The sequence below is a fragment of the Phalangium opilio genome, unplaced genomic scaffold, assembly GCF_054372755.1.
Source record: "Phalangium opilio isolate 3A_F unplaced genomic scaffold, DU_Popi_V2 ptg000054l_1, whole genome shotgun sequence".
Lineage (NCBI taxonomy): Eukaryota > Metazoa > Arthropoda > Arachnida > Opiliones > Phalangiidae > Phalangium > Phalangium opilio.
The window spans coordinates 6,036,461-6,054,869 of NW_028324173.1; the positions used below are offsets into that span (position 1 = coordinate 6,036,461).

General features: G+C 43.1%; 9 non-coding genes and 20 pseudogenes across 9 annotated transcripts; all 29 read left to right on the forward strand.

Moving 5' to 3' along the window:
• Positions 1-9,902: 9,902 nt before the first annotated feature.
• LOC149672101 (5S ribosomal RNA) lies at positions 9,903-10,021 on the forward strand (annotated as a pseudogene).
• A 137-nt stretch (positions 10,022-10,158) lies between these two features.
• Positions 10,159-10,277, forward strand: LOC149672102 (5S ribosomal RNA). The gene has a single exon (XR_016367245.1). It is a non-coding gene; the product is annotated as a 5S ribosomal RNA (ribosomal RNA).
• A 363-nt stretch (positions 10,278-10,640) lies between these two features.
• On the forward strand, positions 10,641-10,759 carry LOC149672103 (5S ribosomal RNA). The gene has a single exon (XR_016367261.1). It is a non-coding gene; the product is annotated as a 5S ribosomal RNA (ribosomal RNA).
• A 134-nt stretch (positions 10,760-10,893) lies between these two features.
• Positions 10,894-11,012, forward strand: LOC149672104 (5S ribosomal RNA). The gene has a single exon (XR_016367420.1). It is a non-coding gene; the product is annotated as a 5S ribosomal RNA (ribosomal RNA).
• A 138-nt stretch (positions 11,013-11,150) lies between these two features.
• On the forward strand, positions 11,151-11,253 carry LOC149672105 (5S ribosomal RNA; annotated as a pseudogene).
• Positions 11,254-11,375: 122 nt separating this feature from the next.
• On the forward strand, positions 11,376-11,494 carry LOC149672106 (5S ribosomal RNA). The gene has a single exon (XR_016367262.1). It is a non-coding gene; the product is annotated as a 5S ribosomal RNA (ribosomal RNA).
• A 134-nt stretch (positions 11,495-11,628) lies between these two features.
• LOC149672107 (5S ribosomal RNA) lies at positions 11,629-11,747 on the forward strand. The gene has a single exon (XR_016367478.1). It is a non-coding gene; the product is annotated as a 5S ribosomal RNA (ribosomal RNA).
• A 123-nt stretch (positions 11,748-11,870) lies between these two features.
• LOC149672108 (5S ribosomal RNA) lies at positions 11,871-11,989 on the forward strand. Its single transcript, XR_016367537.1, has one exon. It is a non-coding gene; the product is annotated as a 5S ribosomal RNA (ribosomal RNA).
• Positions 11,990-12,341: 352 nt separating this feature from the next.
• LOC149672109 (5S ribosomal RNA) lies at positions 12,342-12,460 on the forward strand (annotated as a pseudogene).
• A 135-nt stretch (positions 12,461-12,595) lies between these two features.
• LOC149672110 (5S ribosomal RNA) lies at positions 12,596-12,714 on the forward strand. The gene has a single exon (XR_016367439.1). It is a non-coding gene; the product is annotated as a 5S ribosomal RNA (ribosomal RNA).
• Positions 12,715-13,066: 352 nt separating this feature from the next.
• On the forward strand, positions 13,067-13,185 carry LOC149672111 (5S ribosomal RNA; annotated as a pseudogene).
• Positions 13,186-13,317: 132 nt separating this feature from the next.
• On the forward strand, positions 13,318-13,420 carry LOC149672112 (5S ribosomal RNA; annotated as a pseudogene).
• Positions 13,421-13,557: 137 nt separating this feature from the next.
• Positions 13,558-13,660, forward strand: LOC149672113 (5S ribosomal RNA; annotated as a pseudogene).
• A 137-nt stretch (positions 13,661-13,797) lies between these two features.
• On the forward strand, positions 13,798-13,916 carry LOC149672114 (5S ribosomal RNA). Its single transcript, XR_016367490.1, has one exon. It is a non-coding gene; the product is annotated as a 5S ribosomal RNA (ribosomal RNA).
• A 137-nt stretch (positions 13,917-14,053) lies between these two features.
• Positions 14,054-14,156, forward strand: LOC149672115 (5S ribosomal RNA; annotated as a pseudogene).
• Positions 14,157-14,278: 122 nt separating this feature from the next.
• Positions 14,279-14,397, forward strand: LOC149672116 (5S ribosomal RNA; annotated as a pseudogene).
• Positions 14,398-14,755: 358 nt separating this feature from the next.
• Positions 14,756-14,874, forward strand: LOC149672117 (5S ribosomal RNA; annotated as a pseudogene).
• Positions 14,875-15,008: 134 nt separating this feature from the next.
• Positions 15,009-15,111, forward strand: LOC149672118 (5S ribosomal RNA; annotated as a pseudogene).
• A 363-nt stretch (positions 15,112-15,474) lies between these two features.
• Positions 15,475-15,593, forward strand: LOC149672119 (5S ribosomal RNA; annotated as a pseudogene).
• A 134-nt stretch (positions 15,594-15,727) lies between these two features.
• On the forward strand, positions 15,728-15,846 carry LOC149672120 (5S ribosomal RNA; annotated as a pseudogene).
• A 121-nt stretch (positions 15,847-15,967) lies between these two features.
• On the forward strand, positions 15,968-16,086 carry LOC149672121 (5S ribosomal RNA; annotated as a pseudogene).
• A 135-nt stretch (positions 16,087-16,221) lies between these two features.
• On the forward strand, positions 16,222-16,324 carry LOC149672122 (5S ribosomal RNA; annotated as a pseudogene).
• Positions 16,325-16,462: 138 nt separating this feature from the next.
• Positions 16,463-16,581, forward strand: LOC149672123 (5S ribosomal RNA; annotated as a pseudogene).
• A 363-nt stretch (positions 16,582-16,944) lies between these two features.
• On the forward strand, positions 16,945-17,063 carry LOC149672124 (5S ribosomal RNA; annotated as a pseudogene).
• Positions 17,064-17,197: 134 nt separating this feature from the next.
• On the forward strand, positions 17,198-17,316 carry LOC149672125 (5S ribosomal RNA; annotated as a pseudogene).
• A 121-nt stretch (positions 17,317-17,437) lies between these two features.
• On the forward strand, positions 17,438-17,556 carry LOC149672126 (5S ribosomal RNA; annotated as a pseudogene).
• A 136-nt stretch (positions 17,557-17,692) lies between these two features.
• On the forward strand, positions 17,693-17,795 carry LOC149672127 (5S ribosomal RNA; annotated as a pseudogene).
• Positions 17,796-17,933: 138 nt separating this feature from the next.
• On the forward strand, positions 17,934-18,052 carry LOC149672128 (5S ribosomal RNA; annotated as a pseudogene).
• Positions 18,053-18,189: 137 nt separating this feature from the next.
• On the forward strand, positions 18,190-18,308 carry LOC149672129 (5S ribosomal RNA). The gene has a single exon (XR_016367749.1). It is a non-coding gene; the product is annotated as a 5S ribosomal RNA (ribosomal RNA).
• Positions 18,309-18,409: the final 101 nt, after the last annotated feature.

Sequence of the window (18,409 nt, forward strand, 5' to 3'; positions counted from 1 at the left end):
TAAGGAAGTTGAGATGGATTGGAAATAATGATGGGCGACCTGCGGCACCGTATCTCTCCCTATGTACCTCGCGCACGCCCCTACCCTTCGGTAGGCGATTGCTAAGTGCTGCCGCGGAGCGCCATTTTATTTGTATGAGAACTAGCTTCTATTTTGAAGATAGAGGGAGCGCCCTTTGCAATTTAGTCCAGTACGACCCTACCTAACCGCTGAGGATGCTGAGAGGACTATGTTGCCGTAGGTGGGGGTACACAGGCAACGCTATAGTTGTGGGGGTTTCTACTCCATTCCTCTCTCCTTCAAGGTTGGGACTCCAGGCATAGCCAACTCCATCACGCACTCGATAACGCAAAACAACTCGCGCCAGCGTGGGAAATAAGGCGGTGACACAGGGCAAATGACCAGTTTAAAAATTCCCTGGTCCAGTTCAAAAATTAAATCGGAGGGGGGTCAGTGGTCCACGAGACTACTAAGAAAGTTCAAGGGTAATCAGACTCCACACATTAAAATTCTCATATTTTAATTATCCACTTCTTTAGTTTAGCAGACGACGTGCTCTGGTCAATGGTAACGGACCAGTTTATTTATTCCAAGTCAGGAAAGTCACTGGCCTAATGTCCAGTTTAAGAAATGCTTATTTGGTCACGGACCAGAAAACTCACGTAAACGCGACGCGAATGACGAAAACTACGTATTTTCCGACTGCCGAGAGGCGAAATAGCCCGGCCTCCTTTTACGTCCCCCCTTGTATTTTGAAAGTGGGACTGGGACTATGGGGCGCGAATACTTAGGCATCTAATACCTTCTCTCTAGTAAACTAGATATCGCTTCTTGGTAAAACTTTATATAACTAAAACCATGAGTTTATAACATATGTTCCAAAACAAGCTTCATACAACTTTTCGAAAACAAATTTCCCTGAGATTTCCAGGCTTTTCCCCATATACTTCCCTGAGTTTTCCATGTTTTTCCCGTATATGGAGTATCCCATGGAGCAAATGTTAACAAAGGAGGGAAGGGGCAAATAGGACTATTACATAATCAAAGGATATCCCCGTATCTCTAATAAAACCAGAGTTACGAGCTTCCAAAATTTAGTGTAATGTTAATCCTATGGAGGAGGCAAAGTACCTACAAGTACCCGGGGCAAGTACCTACAAGCACGCGGATCAAGTACCTACAATCACCCGGAGCAAGTAGCTACAATCACCTGGAGAAAGTACCTACAAGCACCCGGGGCAAGTACCTACAAGCACCCGGGGCAAGTACCTACAAGCACCCGGGGTAAGCACCCAGGAGCACCCGGGGCAAGTACCTACAAGCACCCGGGGTAAGCACCCAGGAGCACCCGGGGCAAGTACCTGCAAGCACCCAGAGGCACCCGTGGCAAGTAACCACAAGCACCCACAAGTAACCACAAGCACCCACAAGTACCTAAAAGTACCTTCAAGCACCCACAAGTAACCACAAGCACCCAGAATTACCTACAAGTACCTTCAAGCACCCACAAGTAACCACAAGCACCCACAAGTACCTACAAGTACCTACAAGCACCCACAAGTACCTACAAGTACCTTCAATCACCCACAAGTAACCACAAGCACCCACAAGTAACCACAAGTACCTACAAGTACCCAGAAGCACCTACAAGTATCCACAAGCACCTACAAGTATCCACAAGCACCTACAAGTATCCACAAGCACCTACAAGCATCCACAAGCACCTACAAGCACCCACAAGCACCTACAAGCACCCACAAGTACCTACAAACACCCACAAGTACCCGGGGCAAGTACCCACAAGTACCTTCAAGCACCCACAAGTACCCGGGGCAAGTACCCACAAGCACCCACAAGTAACCTCAAGCACCCACAAGTACCTACAAGTACCTTCAAGCACCCTCAAGTACCTACAAGTACCTTCAAGCACCCTCAAGTAACCACAAGCACCTACAAGTACCCACAAGTACCTACAAGCACCCACAAGTACCTACAAACACCCACAAGTACCCGGGGAAAGTACCCACAAGTACCTTCAAGCACCCACAAGTACCTTCAAGCACCCACAAGTACCTACAAACACCCACAAGTACCTACAAACACCCACAAGTACCCGGGGAAAGTACCCACAAGTACCTTCAAGCACCCACAAGAACCCACAAGTACCCACAAGAACCCACAAGAACCCACAAGTACCTACAAGTACCCACAAGTACCTACAAGTACCCACAAGTACCTACAAGCACCCACAAGTACCTACAAGCACCCATAAGTACCTACAAGCACCCACAAGTACCTACAAGCACCCACAAGTACCCACAAGCACCCACAAGCACCCAAAAGTACCCACAAGAACCCACAAGTACCCTCAAGAGCCCACAAGTACCCTCAAGAACCCACAAGTACCTACAAGCACCCACAAGTACCTACAAGCACCCACAAGTACCTACAAGCACCCACAAGTACCTACAAGCACCCACAAGTACCTACAAGCACCCACAAGTAACCACAAGCACCCACAAGTAACCACAAGTACCTACAAGTACCCAGAAGCACCTACAAGTATCCACAAGCACCTACAAGTATCCACAAGCACCTACAAGCATCCACAAGCACCTACAAGCACCCACAAGCACCTACAAGCACCCACAAGTACCTACAAACACCCACAAGTACCCGGGGCAAGTACCCACAAGTACCCGGGGCAAGTACCCACAAGCACCCACAAGTAACCACAAGCACCCACAAGTACCTACAAGTACCTTCAAGCACCCTCAAGTACCTACAAGTACCTTCAAGCACCCTCAAGTAACCACAAGCACCTACAAGTACCCACAAGTACCTACAAGCACCCACAAGTACCTACAAACACCCACAAGTACCTACAAACACCCACAAGTACCCGGGGAAAGTACCCACAAGTACCTTCAAGCACCCACAAGTACCTTCAAGCACCCACAAGAACCCACAAGTACCCACAAGAACCCACAAGTACCTACAAGTACCCACAAGTACCTACAAGTACCCACAAGTACCTACAAGCACCCACAAGTACCTACAAGCACCCACAAGTACCTACAAGCACCCATAAGTACCTACAAGCACCCACAAGTACCTACAAGCACCCACAAGTACCCACAAGCACCCACAAGCACCCAAAAGTACCCACAAGAACCCACAAGTACCCTCAAGAACCCACAAGTACCCTCAAGAACCCACAAGTACCTACAAGCACCCACAAGTACCTACAAGCACCCACAAGTACCTACAAGCACCCACAAGTACCTACAAGCACCCACAAGTACCTACAAGCACCCACAAGTACCTACAAGCACCCACAAGTACCCACAAGTACCTACAAGCACCCACAAGTACCTACAAGCACCCACAAGTACCTACAAGCACCCACAAGTACCCACAAGTACCTTCAAGCACCCTCAAGTAACCACAAGCACCTACAAGTACCCACAAGTACCTACAAGCACCCACAAGTACCTACAAACACCCACAAGTACCTACAAACACCCACAAGTACCCGGGGAAAGTACCCACAAGTACCTTCAAGCACCCACAAGTACCTTCAAGCACCCACAAGTACCTTCAAGCACCCACAAGAACCCACAAGTACCCACAAGAACCCACAAGTACCTACAAGTACCTACAAGTACCCACAAGTACCTACAAGTACCCACAAGTACCTACAAGCACCCATAAGTACCTACAAGCACCCATAAGTACCTACAAGCACCCATAAGTACCTACAAGCACCCACAAGTACCCACAAGCACCCACAAGAACCCACAAGTACCCACAAGAACCCACAAGAACCCACAAGTACCCTCAAGCACCCACAAGTACCTACAAGCACCCACAAGTACCCACAAGCACCCACAAGCACCCACAAGTACCTACAAGCACCCACAAGTACCTACAAGCACCCACAAGTACCTACAAGCACCCACAAGTACCTACAAGCACCCACAAGTACCTACAAGCACCCACAAGTACCCACAAGTACCTACAAGCACCCACAAGTACCTACAAGCACCCACAAGTACCTACAAGCACCCACAAGTACTTCAAGTACCCACAAGCACCCACAAGTACCCACAATTACCCACAAGTACCCATAAGTACCTAAAAGTACCCATAAGTACCTACAAGCACCCACAAGTGCCAACAAGTACCCGCAAGTACCCGCAAGTACCCACAAGTACCCGCAAGTACCCATAAGTACCTAAAAGTACCCATAAGTACCTACAAGCACCCACAAGTACCTACAAGCACCCACAAGTACCTACAAGCACCCACAAGTACCTACAAGCACCCACAAGTACACACAATTACCCACAAGTACCCATAAGTACCTACAAGTACCCATAAGTACCTACAAGTACTCACAAGTACCTACAAGTACCCACAAGTACCCACAAGTATCTACAAGTACCCACAAGTACCTACAAGTACCCACAAGTACCTACAAGTACCTACAAGTACCCACAAGTCCCTACAAGTACCCACAAGTACCCACAAGTACCTACAAGCACCCACAAGTACCTACAAGCACCCACAAGTACCTACAAGCACCCATAAGTACCTACAAGCACCCACAAGTACCTACAAGCACCCACAAGTACCCACAAGCACCCACAAGCACCCAAAAGTACCCACAAGAACCCACAAGTACCCTCAAGAACCCACAAGTACCCTTAAGAACCCACAAGTACCTACAAGCACCCACAAGTACCTACAAGCACCCACAAGTACCTACAAGCACCCACAAGTACCTACAAGCACCCACAAGTACCTACAAGCACCCACAAGTACCTACAAGCACCCACAAGTACCCACAAGTACCTACAAGCACCCACAAGTACCTACAAGCACCCACAAGTACCTACAAGCACCCACAAGTACCCACAAGTACCTTCAAGCACCCTCAAGTAACCACAAGCACCTACAAGTACCCACAAGTACCTACAAGCACCCACAAGTACCTACAAACACCCACAAGTACCTACAAACACCCACAAGTACCCGGGGAAAGTACCCACAAGTACCTTCAAGCACCCACAAGTACCTTCAAGCACCCACAAGTACCTTCAAGCACCCACAAGAACCCACAAGTACCCACAAGAACCCACAAGTACCTACAAGTACCTACAAGTACCCACAAGTACCTACAAGTACCCACAAGTACCTACAAGCACCCATAAGTACCTACAAGCACCCATAAGTACCTACAAGCACCCATAAGTACCTACAAGCACCCACAAGTACCCACAAGCACCCACAAGAACCCACAAGTACCCACAAGAACCCACAAGAACCCACAAGTACCCTCAAGCACCCACAAGTACCTACAAGCACCCACAAGTACCCACAAGCACCCACAAGCACCCACAAGTACCTACAAGCACCCACAAGTACCTACAAGCACCCACAAGTACCTACAAGCACCCACAAGTACCTACAAGCACCCACAAGTACCTACAAGCACCCACAAGTACCCACAAGTACCTACAAGCACCCACAAGTACCTACAAGCACCCACAAGTACCTACAAGCACCCACAAGTACCTACAAGTACCCACAAGCACCCACAAGTACCCACAATTACCCACAAGTACCCATAAGTACCTAAAAGTACCCATAAGTACCTACAAGCACCCACAAGTACCAACAAGTACCCGCAAGTACCCGCAAGTACCCACAAGTACCCGCAAGTACCCATAAGTACCTAAAAGTACCCATAAGTACCTACAAGCACCCACAAGTACCTACAAGCACCCACAAGTACCTACAAGCACCCACAAGTACCTACAAGCACCCACAAGTACACACAATTACCCACAAGTACCCATAAGTACCTACAAGTACCCATAAGTACCTACAAGTACTCACAAGTACCTACAAGTACCCACAAGTACCCACAAGTATCTACAAGTACCCACAAGTACCTACAAGTACCCACAAGTACCTACAAGTACCTACAAGTACCCACAAGTCCCTACAAGTACCCACAAGTACCCACAAGTACCTACAAGCACCCACAAGTACCTACAAGCACCCACAAGTACCTACAAGCACCCACAAGTACCTACAAGCACCCACAAGTACCCACAAGTACCTACAAGCACCCACAAGTACCTACAAGCACCCACAAGTACCCACAAGTACCTACAAGCACCCACAAGTACCTACAAGCACCCACAAGTACCCACAAGTACCTACAAGCACCCACAAGTACCTACAAGCACCCACAAGTACCTACAAGCACCCACAAGTACCCACAAGTACCTACAAGCACCCACAAGTACCTACAAGCACCCACAAGTACCTACAAGCACCCACAAGTACCCACAAGTACCTTCAAGCACCCTCAAGTAACCACAAGCACCTACAAGTACCCACAAGTACCTACAAGCACCCACAAGTACCTACAAACACCCACAAGTACCTACAAACACCCACAAGTACCCGGGGAAAGTACCCACAAGTACCTTCAAGCACCCACAAGTACCTTCAAGCACCCACAAGTACCTACAAGTACCCACAAGTACCTACAAGCACCCATAAGTACCTACAAGCACCCATAAGTACCTACAAGCACCCACAAGTACCCACAAGCACCCACAAGAACCCACAAGTACCCACAAGAACCCACAAGAACCCACAAGTACCCTCAAGCACCCACAAGTACCTACAAGCACCCACAAGTACCCACAAGCACCCACAAGCACCCACAAGTACCTACAAGCACCCACAAGTACCTACAAGCACCCACAAGTACCTACAAGCACCCACAAGTACCTACAAGCACCCACAAGTACCTACAAGCACCCACAAGTACCTACAAGCACCCACAAGTACCCACAAGTACCTACAAGCACCCACAAGTACCTACAAGCACCCACAAGTACCTACAAGCACCCACAAGTACCTACAAGTACCCACAAGCACCCACAAGTACCCACAAGTACCCACAATTACCCACAAGTACCCATAAGTACCTAAAAGTACCCATAAGTACCTACAAGCACCCACAAGTACCTAAAAGTACCCATAAGTACCTACAAGCACCCACAAGTACCAACAAGTACCCGCAAGTACCCGCAAGTACCCACAAGTACCTACAAGCACCCATAAGTACCTACAAGCACCCACAAGTACCCACAAGCACCCACAAGAACCCACAAGTACCCACAAGAACCCACAAGAACCCACAAGAACCCACAAGTACCCACAAGTACCTACAAGCACCCACAAGTACCCACAAGCACCCACAAGCACCCACAAGTACCTACAAGCACCCACAAGTACCTACAAGCACCCACAAGTACCTACAAGCACCCACAAGTACCTACAAGCACCCACAAGTACCTACAAGCACCCACAAGTACCTACAAGCACCCACAAGTACCCACAAGTACCTACAAGCACCCACAAGTACCTACAAGCACCCACAAGTACCTACAAGCACCCACAAGTACCTACAAGTACCCACAAGCACCCACAAGTACCCACAAGTACCCACAATTACCCACAAGTACCCATAAGTACCTAAAAGTACCCATAAGTACCTACAAGCACCCACAAGTACCAACAAGTACCCGCAAGTACCCGCAAGTACCCACAAGTACCCGCAAGTACCCATAAGTACCTAAAAGTACCCATAAGTACCTACAAGCACCCACAAGTACCTACAAGCACCCACAAGTACCTACAAGCACCCACAAGTACCTACAAGCACCCACAAGTACACACAATTACCCACAAGTACCCATAAGTACCTACAAGTACCCATAAGTACCTACAAGTACTCACAAGTACCTACAAGTACCCACAAGTACCCACAAGTATCTACAAGTACCCACAAGTACCTACAAGTACCCACAAGTACCTACAAGTACCTACAAGTACCCACAAGTCCCTACAAGTACCCACAAGTACCTACAAGCACCCATAAGTACCTACAAGCACCCATAAGTACCTACAAGCACCCATAAGTACCTACAAGCACCCACAAGTACCTACAAGCACCCACAAGCACCCACAAGTACCTACAAGTACCCACAAGCACCCACAAGCACCCACAATTACCCACAAAGTACCTAAAAGTACCCATAAGTACCTACAAGCACCCACAAGTACCCACAAGCACCCACAAGTACCCACAAGTACCCACAAGTACCCACAAGCACCCACAAGTACCTACAAGTACCCACAAGTACCTACAAGTACCCACAAGTACCTACAAGTACCCACAAGTACCTACAAGTACCCACAAGTACCTACAAGTACCTACAAGTACCCATAAGTACCTACAAGCACCCATAAGTACCTACAAGCACCCATAAGTACCTACAAGCACCCACAAGTACCCACAAGTACCCACAAGAACCCACAAGTACCTACAAGTACCCACAAGAACCCACAAGTACCTACAAGTACCTACAAGCACCCACAAGTACCTACAAGCACCCACAAGTACCTACAAGCACCCACAAGAACCCACAAGTACCTACAAGTACCCACAAGAACCCACAAGTACCTACAAGAACCCACAAGTACCTACAAGCACCCACAAGTACCTACAAGCACCCACAAGTACCTACAAGCACCCACAAGTACCCACAAGTACCTACAAGCACCCACAAGTACCTACAAGCACCCACAAGTACCCACAAGTACCCACAAGCACCTACAAGCACCCACAAGTACCCACAAGAACCCACAAGTACCCACAAGAACCCACAAGTACCCACAAGAACCCACAAGTACCTACAAGTACCTACAAGCACCCACAAGAACCCACAAGTACCTACAAGTACCCACAAGAACCCACAAGTACCCACAAGAACCCACAAGAACCCACAAGTACCCACAACAACCCACAAGTACCCACAAGAACCCACAAGTACCTACAAGCACCCACAACAACCCACAATTACCCACAAGAACCCACAAGTACCTACAAGCACCCACAAGTACCTACAAGCACCCACAAGTACCTACAAGCACCCACAAGTACCTACAAGCACCCACAAGTACCTACAAGCACCCACAAGTACCCACAAGTACCTACAAGCACCCACAAGAACCCACAAGTACCCACAAGAACCCACAAGTACCCACAAGTACCTACAAGCACCCACAAGAACCCGGGCAAACCACCTACAAGAGCTCAAACGCAATGTTTTTCTTGCTTAATATCCCTCTAACGGCGTGAATCACGACAAAAACGCCGTAAGTCCAATATAAAAAATTAGGGCTAAAATGCGTGTCTCTAACAGTGGTAAAACGCCGTAAATCCAATACCCAAAACAACGTAAGTCAAAGTATGTGTTAATAATGATAAAAATCGATACTTAAACTTAATTGATCTTAATGAAACTAAGAAAAGGCACATCTATGGACTGTTATCTTTCATTTAAGATGGTTCCCAAACGTAACGAATGATTAGTTTTCTTTATACACGATCCCAATTAAGGTCATTTTTCAAAAAAATCCCATGTTATGTCTATGGAAGAATATTGTATCTTTCACCAAATGTCTGATTAATTTTATGGATTCTAAAACCACCCTTAACAACTTTTTTCTTTATAGAACTAACTATTAGTTGGATCTCTTTGAAATTTTAACCACATATTTAGGGCCCAAATTTTAGTTCACTGGCAAAATTTCAAAGCAGCAAACACAATACGAAAAAAGTTACGGCCAATCAGAGAACCCTCCTTTAGCATTAGAGGCAGTATCAAGTCTTATCTAAGAGAGCGACCGCTCTCCTAGAATTATTATTATTAAAAAAGCAAAAATATTTTCTTTTTGTTATTCTTTTAAAAAGATGATGGTTAATTTGTCTCACTTAATTTAAATTCGAATTATTATCTAGCACTCTCGGCAACGGCCATATCACTCTGAAAACACCGGTTCTCGTCCGATCACCGAAGTTAAGAAGCGTCGAGCGCAGTCAGTACTTGGGAGGGAGACCACTTAGGAACACTGCGTGCCGTTGGCTTTTTCACTTTTTTTTCCTTTTTTAAATTCCAATAGATATGAAAAAAGCAAACATATTTTCTTTTTGTTATTGTTTTAAAAAGATGAAGGTTAATTTGTCTCACTTAATTTAAATTCGAATTATTATCTAGCACTCTCGGCAACGGCCATATCACGCTGAAAACACCGGTTCTCGTCCGATCACCGAAGTTAAGCAGCGTCGAGCCCAGTCAGTACTTGGGAGGGAGACCACTTAGGAACACTGCGTGCCGTTGGCTTTTTCACTTTTTTTTCCTCTTTTAAATTCCTATAGATATGAAAAAAAGCAAACATATTTTCTTTTTGTTATTGTTTTAAAAAGATGAAGGTCAATTTGTCTCAGATAATTTAAATTCGAATTATTATCTAGCACTCTCGGCAACGGCCATATCACAATGAAAACACCGGTTCTCGTCCGATCACCGAATTTAAGCAGCGTCGAGCGCAGTCAATACTTAGGAACACTGCGTGCCGTTGGCTTTTTCCTTTTTGTTTCCTCTTTTAAATTCCACCAGATATGAAAAAACCAAACATATCTTCTTTTTGATATTGTTTTATAAAGATGAAAGTTAATTAAATTCAAATTATTAAATAGCACTTTCGGCAACGGCCATATCACGCTGAAAACATCGGTTCTCGTCCGATCACCGAAGTTAAGCAGCGTCGAGCGCAGTCAGTACTTGGGAGGGAGACCACTTAGGAACACTGCGTGCCGTTGGTTTTTCACTTTTTTCCACTTTTAAATTCCAATAGATATGAAAAAAGCAAACATATTTTCTTTTTGTTATTGTTTTAAAAAGATGAAGGTTAATTTGTCTCACTTAATTTAAATTCGAATTATTAACTAGAACTCTCGGCAACGGCCATATCACGCTGAAAACACCGGTTCTCGTCCGATCACCGAAGTTAAGCAGCGTCGAGCGCAGTCAGTACTTGGGAGGGAGACCACTTAGGAACACTGCGTGCCGTTGGCTTTTTCACTTTTTTTTCCTCTTTTAAATTCCTATAGATATGAAAAAAAGCAAACATATTTTCTTTTTGTTATTGTTTTAAAAAGATGAAGGTCAATTTGTCTCAGATAATTTAAATTCGAATTATTATCTAGCACTCTCGGCAACGGCCATATCACGCTGAAAACACCGGTTCTCGTCCGATCACCGAATTTAAGCAGCGTCGAGCGCAGTCAGTACTTAGGAACACTGCGTGCCGTTGGCTTTTTCCTTTTTGTTTCCTCTTTTAAATTCCACCAGATATGAAAAAACCAAACATATCTTCTTTTTGATATTGTTTTATAAAGATGAAAGTTAATTAAATTCAAATTATTAAATAGCACTTTCGGCAACGGCCATATCACGCTGAAAACATCGGTTCTCGTCCGATCACCGAAGTTAAGCAGCGTCGAGCGCAGTCAGTACTTGGGAGGGAGACCACTTAGGAACACTGCGTGCCGTTGGTTTTTCACTTTTTTCCACTTTTAAATTCCAATAGATATGAAAAAAGCAAACATATTTTCTTTTTGTTATTGTTTTAAAAAGATGAAGGTTAATTTGTCTCACTTTATTTAAATTCGAATTATTAACTAGAACTCTCGGCAACGGCCATATCACGCTGAAAACACCGGTTCTCGTCCGATCACCGAAGTTAAGCAGCGTCGAGCGCAGTCAGTACTTGGGAGGGAGACCACTTAGGAACACTGCGTGCCGTTGACTTTTTCACTTTTTTTTTCCTCTTTTAAATTCCAATAGATATGAAAAAAGCAAGCATATCTTCTTTTTGTTATTGTTTTATAAAGATGAAGTTTAATTGAATTCAAATTATTAACTAGCATTCTCGGCAACGGCCATATCACGCTGAAAACACCGGTTCTCGTCCGATCACCGAAGTTAAGCAGCGTCGAGCGCAGTCAGTACTTGGGAGGGAGACCACTTAGGAACACTGCGTGCCGTTGGTTTTTCACTTTTTTCCACTTTTAAATTCCAATAGATATGAAAAAAGCAAACACATCTTCTTTTTGTTATTGTTTTATAAAGATGAAGGTCAATTTGTCTCACTTAATTTAAATTCGAATTATTAACTAGAACTCTCGGCAACGGCCATATCCAGCTGAAAAAAACGGTTCTCCTCCGATCACCGAAGTTAAGCAGCGCAGTCAGTACTTGGGAACACTGCGTGCCGTTGGCTTTTTCCTTTTTGTTTCCTCTTTTAAATTCCACCAGATATGAAAAAAGCAAACATATCTTCTTTTTGTTATTGTTTTATAAAGATGAAGTTTAATTGAATTCAAATTATTAACTAGCACTCTCGGCAACGGCCATATCATGCTGAATACACCGGTTCTCGTCCGATCACCGAAGTTGAGCAGCGTCGAGCGCAGTCAGTACTTGGGAGGGAGACCACTTAGGAATACTGCGTGCCGTTGGCTTTTTCACTTTTTTTTTCCTCTTTTAAATTCCAATAGATATGAAAAAAGCAAACTTATTTTCTTTTTGTTATTGTTTTAAAAAGATGGTCAATTTGTCTCACTTAATTTAAATTCGAATTATTATCTAGCACTCTCAGCAACGGCCATATCACGCTGAAAACACCGGTTCTCGTCCGATCACCGAAGTTAAGCAGCGTCGAGCGCAGTCAGTACTTGGGAGGGAGACCACTTAGGAACACTGCGTGCCGTTGGTTTTTCACTTTTTTCCACTTTTAAATTCCAATAGATATGAAAAAAGCAAACATATCTTCTTTTTGTTATTGTTTTATAAAGATGAAGGTCAATTTGTCTCACTTAATTTAAATTCGAATTATTAACTAGAACTCTCGGCAACGGCCATATCACGCTGAAAAAAACGGTTCTCCTCCGATCACCGAAGTTAAGCAGCGCAGTCAGTACTTGGAAACACTGCGTGCCGTTGGCTTTTTCCTTTTTGTTTCCTCTTTTAAATTCCACCAGATATGAAAAAAGCAAACATATCTTCTTTTTGTTAGTGTTTTATAAAGATGAAGTTTAATTGAATTCAAATTATTAATTAGCACTCTCGGCAACGGCCATATCATGCTGAATACACCGGTTCTCGTCCGATCACCGAAGTTGAGCAGCGTCGAGCGCAGTCAGTACTTGGGAGGGAGACCACTTAGGAACACTACGTGCCGTTGGGTTTTTCACTTTTTTTCACTTTAAAATTCCAATAGATATGAAAAAAGCAAACTTATTTTCTTTTTGTTATTGTTTTAAAAAGATGGTCAATTTGTCTCACTTAATTTAAATTCGAATTATTATCTAGCACTCTCAGCAACGGCCATATCACGCTGAAAACACCGGTTCTCGTCCGATCACCGAAGTTAAGCAGCGTCGAGCGCAGTCAGTACTTGGGAACACTGCGTGCCGTTGGCTTTTTCCTTTTTGTTTCCTCTTTTAAATTCCACCAGATATGAAAAAACCAAACATAATTTTCTTTTTGTTATTGTTTTAAAAAGATGAAGGTTAATTTTCTCACTTAATTTAAATTCGAATTATTAACTAAAACTCTCGGCAACGGCCATATCACGCTGAAAACACCGGTTCTCGTCCGTTCACCGAAGTTAAGCAGCGTCGAGCGCAGTCAGTACTTGGGAACACTGCGTGCCGTTGGCTTTTTCCTTTTTGTTTCCTCTTTTAAATTCCACCAGATATGAAAAAACCAAACATAATTTTCTTTTTGTTATTGTTTTAAAAAGATGAAGGTTAATTTTCTCACTTAATTTAAATTCGAATTATTAACTACCACTCTCGGCAACGGCCATATCACGCTGAAAACACCGGTTCTCGTCCGATCACCGAAGTTAAGCAGCGTCGAGCGCAGTCAGTACTTGGGAGGGAGACCACTTAGGAACACTGCGTGCCGTTGACTTTTTCACTTTTTTTTTCCTCTTTTAAATTCCAATAGATATGAAAAAAGCAAACTTATTTTCTTTTTGTTATTCTTTGAAAAGATGAAGGTTAATTTGTCTCACTTAATTTAAATTCGAATTATTAACTAGAACTCTCGGCAACGGCCATATCACGCTGAAAAAAACGGTTCTCCTCCGATCACCGAAGTTAAGCAGCGTCGAGCGCAGTCAGTACTTGGGAACACTGCGTGCCGTTGGCTTTTTCCTTTTTGTTTCCTCTTTTAAATTCCACCAGATATGAAAAAAGCAAACATATCTTCTTTTTGTTATTGTTTTATAAAGATGAAGTTTAATTGAATTCAAATTATTAACTAGCACTCTCGGCAACGGCCATATCATGCTGAATACACCGGTTCTCGACCGATCACCGAAGTTAAGCAGCGTCGAGCGCAGTCAGTACTTGGGAGGGAGACCACTTAGGAACACTGCGTGCCGTTGGTTTTTCACTTTCTTCCACTTTTAAATTCCAATAGATATGAAAAAAGCAAACATATTTTCTTTTTGTTATTGTTTGAAAAGATGAAGGTTAATTTGTCTCACTTAATTTAAATTCGAATTATTAACTAGAACTCTCGGCAACGGGTATATCACGCTGAAAAAAACGGTTCTCCTCCGATCACCGAAGTTGAGCAGCGTCGAGCGCAGTCAGTACTTGGGAACACTGCGTGCCGTTGGCTTTTTCCTTTTTGTTTCCTCTTTTAAATTCCACCAGATATGAAAAAAGCAAACATATCTTCTTTTTGTTAGTGTTTTATAAAGATGAAGTTTAATTGAATTCAAATTATTAATTAGCACTCTCGGCAACGGCCATATCATGCTGAATACACCGGTTCTCGTCCGATCACCGAAGTTGAGCAGCGTCGAGCGCAGTCAGTACTTGGGAGGGAGACCACTTAGGAACACTACGTGCCGTTGGGTTTTTCACTTTTTTTTTCACTTTTAAATTCCAATAGATATGAAAAAAGCAAACTTATTTTCTTTTTGTTATTGTTTTAAAAAGATGGTCAATTTGTCTCACTTAATTTAAATTCGAATTATTATCTAGCACTCTCAGCAACGGCCATATCACGCTGAAAACACCGGTTCTCGTCCGATCACCGAAGTTAAGCAGCGTCGAGCGCAGTCAGTACTTGGGAACACTGCGTGCCGTTGGCTTTTTCCTTTTTGTTTCTTCTTTTAAATTCCACCAGATATGAAAAAACCAAACACAATTTTCTTTTTGTTATTGTTTTAAAAAGATGAAGGTTAATTTTGTCACTTAATTTAAATTCGAATTATTAACTAGCACTCTCGGCAACGGCCATATCACGCTGAAAACACCGATTCTCGTCCGTTCACCGAAGTTAAGCAGCGTCGAGCGCAGTCAGTACTTGGGAACACAGCGTGCCGTTGGCTTTTTTCCTTTTTGTTTCCTCTTTTAAATTCCAATAGATATGAAAAAAGCAAACATGTCTTCTTTTTGTTATTGTTTTATAAAGATGAAGGTTAATTAAATTCAAATTATTAAATAGCACTCTCGGCAACGGCCATATAACGCTGAAAACACCGGTTCTCGTCCGATCACCGAAGTTAAGCAGCGTCGAGCGCAGTCAGTACTTGGGAGGCAGACAACTTGGGAACACTGCGTGTCGTTGGCTTTTTCACTTTTTTTTCCTCTATTAAATTCCAATAGATATGAAAAAAGCAAACTTATTTTCTTTTTGTTATTGTTTTAAAAAGATGGTTAATTTGTCTCACTTAATTTAAATTCGAATTATTAACTAGCACTCTCGGCAACGGCCATATCACGCTGAAAACACCGGTTCTAGTCCTATCACCGAAGTTAAGCAGTGTCGAGCGCAGTCAGTACTTGGGAGGGAGACCACATAGGAACAGTGCGTGCCGTTGGTTTTTCAATTTTTTTTCCACTTTTAAACTCCAATAGATATGAAAAAAGCAAACATATCTTCTTTTTGTTATTGTTTTATAAAGATGAAGGTTAATTAAATTCAAATTATTAAATAGCACTCTCGGCAACAGCCATATCACGCTGAAAACACCGGTTCTCGTCCAATCAACGAAGTTAAGCAGCGTCGAGCGCAGTCAGTACTTGGGAGGGAGACCACTTAGGAACACTGCGTGCCGTTGGCTTTTTCATTTGTTTTCCTCTTTTAAATTCCAATAGATATGAAAAAAGCAAACTTATTTTCTTTTTTTATTGTTTTAAAAAGATTAAGGTCAATTTGTCTCACTTAATTTAAATTCGAATTATTATCTAGCACTCTCAGCAACGGCCATATCACGCTGAAAACACCGGTTCTCGTCCGATCACCGAAGTTAAGCAGCGTCGAGCGCAGTCAGTACTTGGGAACACTGCGTGCCGTTGGCTTTTTCCTTTTTGTTTCCTCTTTTAAATTCCACCAGATATGAAAAAACCAAACATAATTTTCTTTTTGTTATTGTTTTAAAAAGATGAAGGTTAATTTGTCTCACTTAATTTAAATTCGAATTATTAACTAGCACTCTCAGCAACGGCCATATCACGCTGACAACACCGGTTCCCGTCCGATCACCGAAGTTAAGCAGCGTCGATCGCAGTCAGTACTTGGGAGGGAGACCACTTAGGAACACTGCGTGCCGTTGGCTTTTTCACTTCTTTTTCCTCTTTTAAATTCCACCAGATATGAAAAAACCAAACATAATTTTCTTTTTGTTATTGTTTTAAAAAGATGAAGGTTAATTTTCTCACTTAATTTAAATTCGAATTATTAACTAGCACTCTCGGCAACGGCCATATCACGCTGAAAACACCGATTCTCGTCCGTTCACCGAAGTTAAGCAGCGTCGAGCGCAGTCAGTACTTGGGAACACAGCGTGCCGTTGGCTTTTTTCCTTTTTGTTTCCTCTTTTAAATTCCAATAGATATGAAAAAAGCAAACATGTCTTCTTTTTGTTATTGTTTTATAAAGATGAAGGTTAATTAAATTCAAATTATTAAATAGCACTCTCGGCAACGGCCATATAACGCTGAAAACACCGGTTCTCGTCCGATCACCGAAGTTAAGCAGCGTCGAGCGCAGTCAGTACTTGGGAGGCAGACAACTTGGGAACACTGCGTGTCGTTGGCTTTTTCACTTTTTTTTCCTCTATTAAATTCCAATAGATATGAAAAAAGCAAACTTATTTTCTTTTTGTTATTGTTTTAAAAAGATGGTTAATTTGTCTCACTTAATTTAAATTCGAATTATTAACTAGCACTCTCGGCAACGGCCATATCACGCTGAAAACACCGGTTCTAGTCCTATCACCGAAGTTAAGCAGTGTCGAGCGCAGTCAGTACTTGGGAGGGAGACCACATAGGAACACTGCGTGCCGTTGGTTTTTCAATTTTTTTTCCACTTTTAAACTCCAATAGATATGAAAAAAGCAAACATATCTTCTTTTTGTTATTGTTTTATAAAGATGAAGGTTAATTAAATTCAAATTATTAAATAGCACTCTCGGCAACAGCCATATCACGCTGAAAACACCGGTTCTCGTCCAATCAACGAAGTTAAGCAGCGTCGAGCGCAGTCAGTACTTGGGAGGGAGACCACTTAGGAACACTGCGTGCCGTTGGCTTTTTCATTTGTTTTCCTCTTTTAAATTCCAATAGATATGAAAAAAAGCAAACTTATTTTCTTTTTTTATTGTTTTAAAAAGATTAAGGTCAATTTGTCTCACTTAATTTAAATTCGAATTATTATCTAGCACTCTCAGCAACGGCCATATCACGCTGAAAACACCGGTTCTCGTCCGATCACCGAAGTTAAGCAGCGTCGAGCGCAGTCAGTACTTGGGAACACTGCGTGCCGTTGGCTTTTTCCTTTTTGTTTCCTCTTTTAAATTCCACCAGATATGAAAAAACCAAACATAATTTTCTTTTTGTTATTGTTTTAAAAAGATGAAGGTTAATTTGTCTCACTTAATTTAAATTCGAATTATTAACTAGCACTCTCAGCAACGGCCATATCACGCTGACAACACCGGTTCCCGTCCGATCACCGAAGTTAAGCAGCGTCGATCGCAGTCAGTACTTGGGAGGGAGACCACTTAGGAACACTGCGTGCCGTTGGCTTTTTCACTTCTTTTTCCTCTTTTAAATTCCACCAGATATGAAAAAACCAAACATAATTTTCTTTTTGTTATTGTTTTAAAAAGATGAAGGTTAATTTTCTCACTTAATTTAAATTCGAATTATTAACTAGCACTCTCGGCAACGGCCATATCACGCTGAAAACACCGGTTCTCGTCCGGTCACCGAAGTTAAGCAGCGTCGAGCGCAGTCAGTACTTGGGAGGGAGACCACTTAGGAACACTGCGTGCCGTTGGTTTTTCACTTTTTTCCACTTTTAAATTCCAATAGATATGAAAAAAGCAAACACATCTTCTTTTTGTTATTGTTTTATAAAGATGAAGGTCAATTTGTCTCACT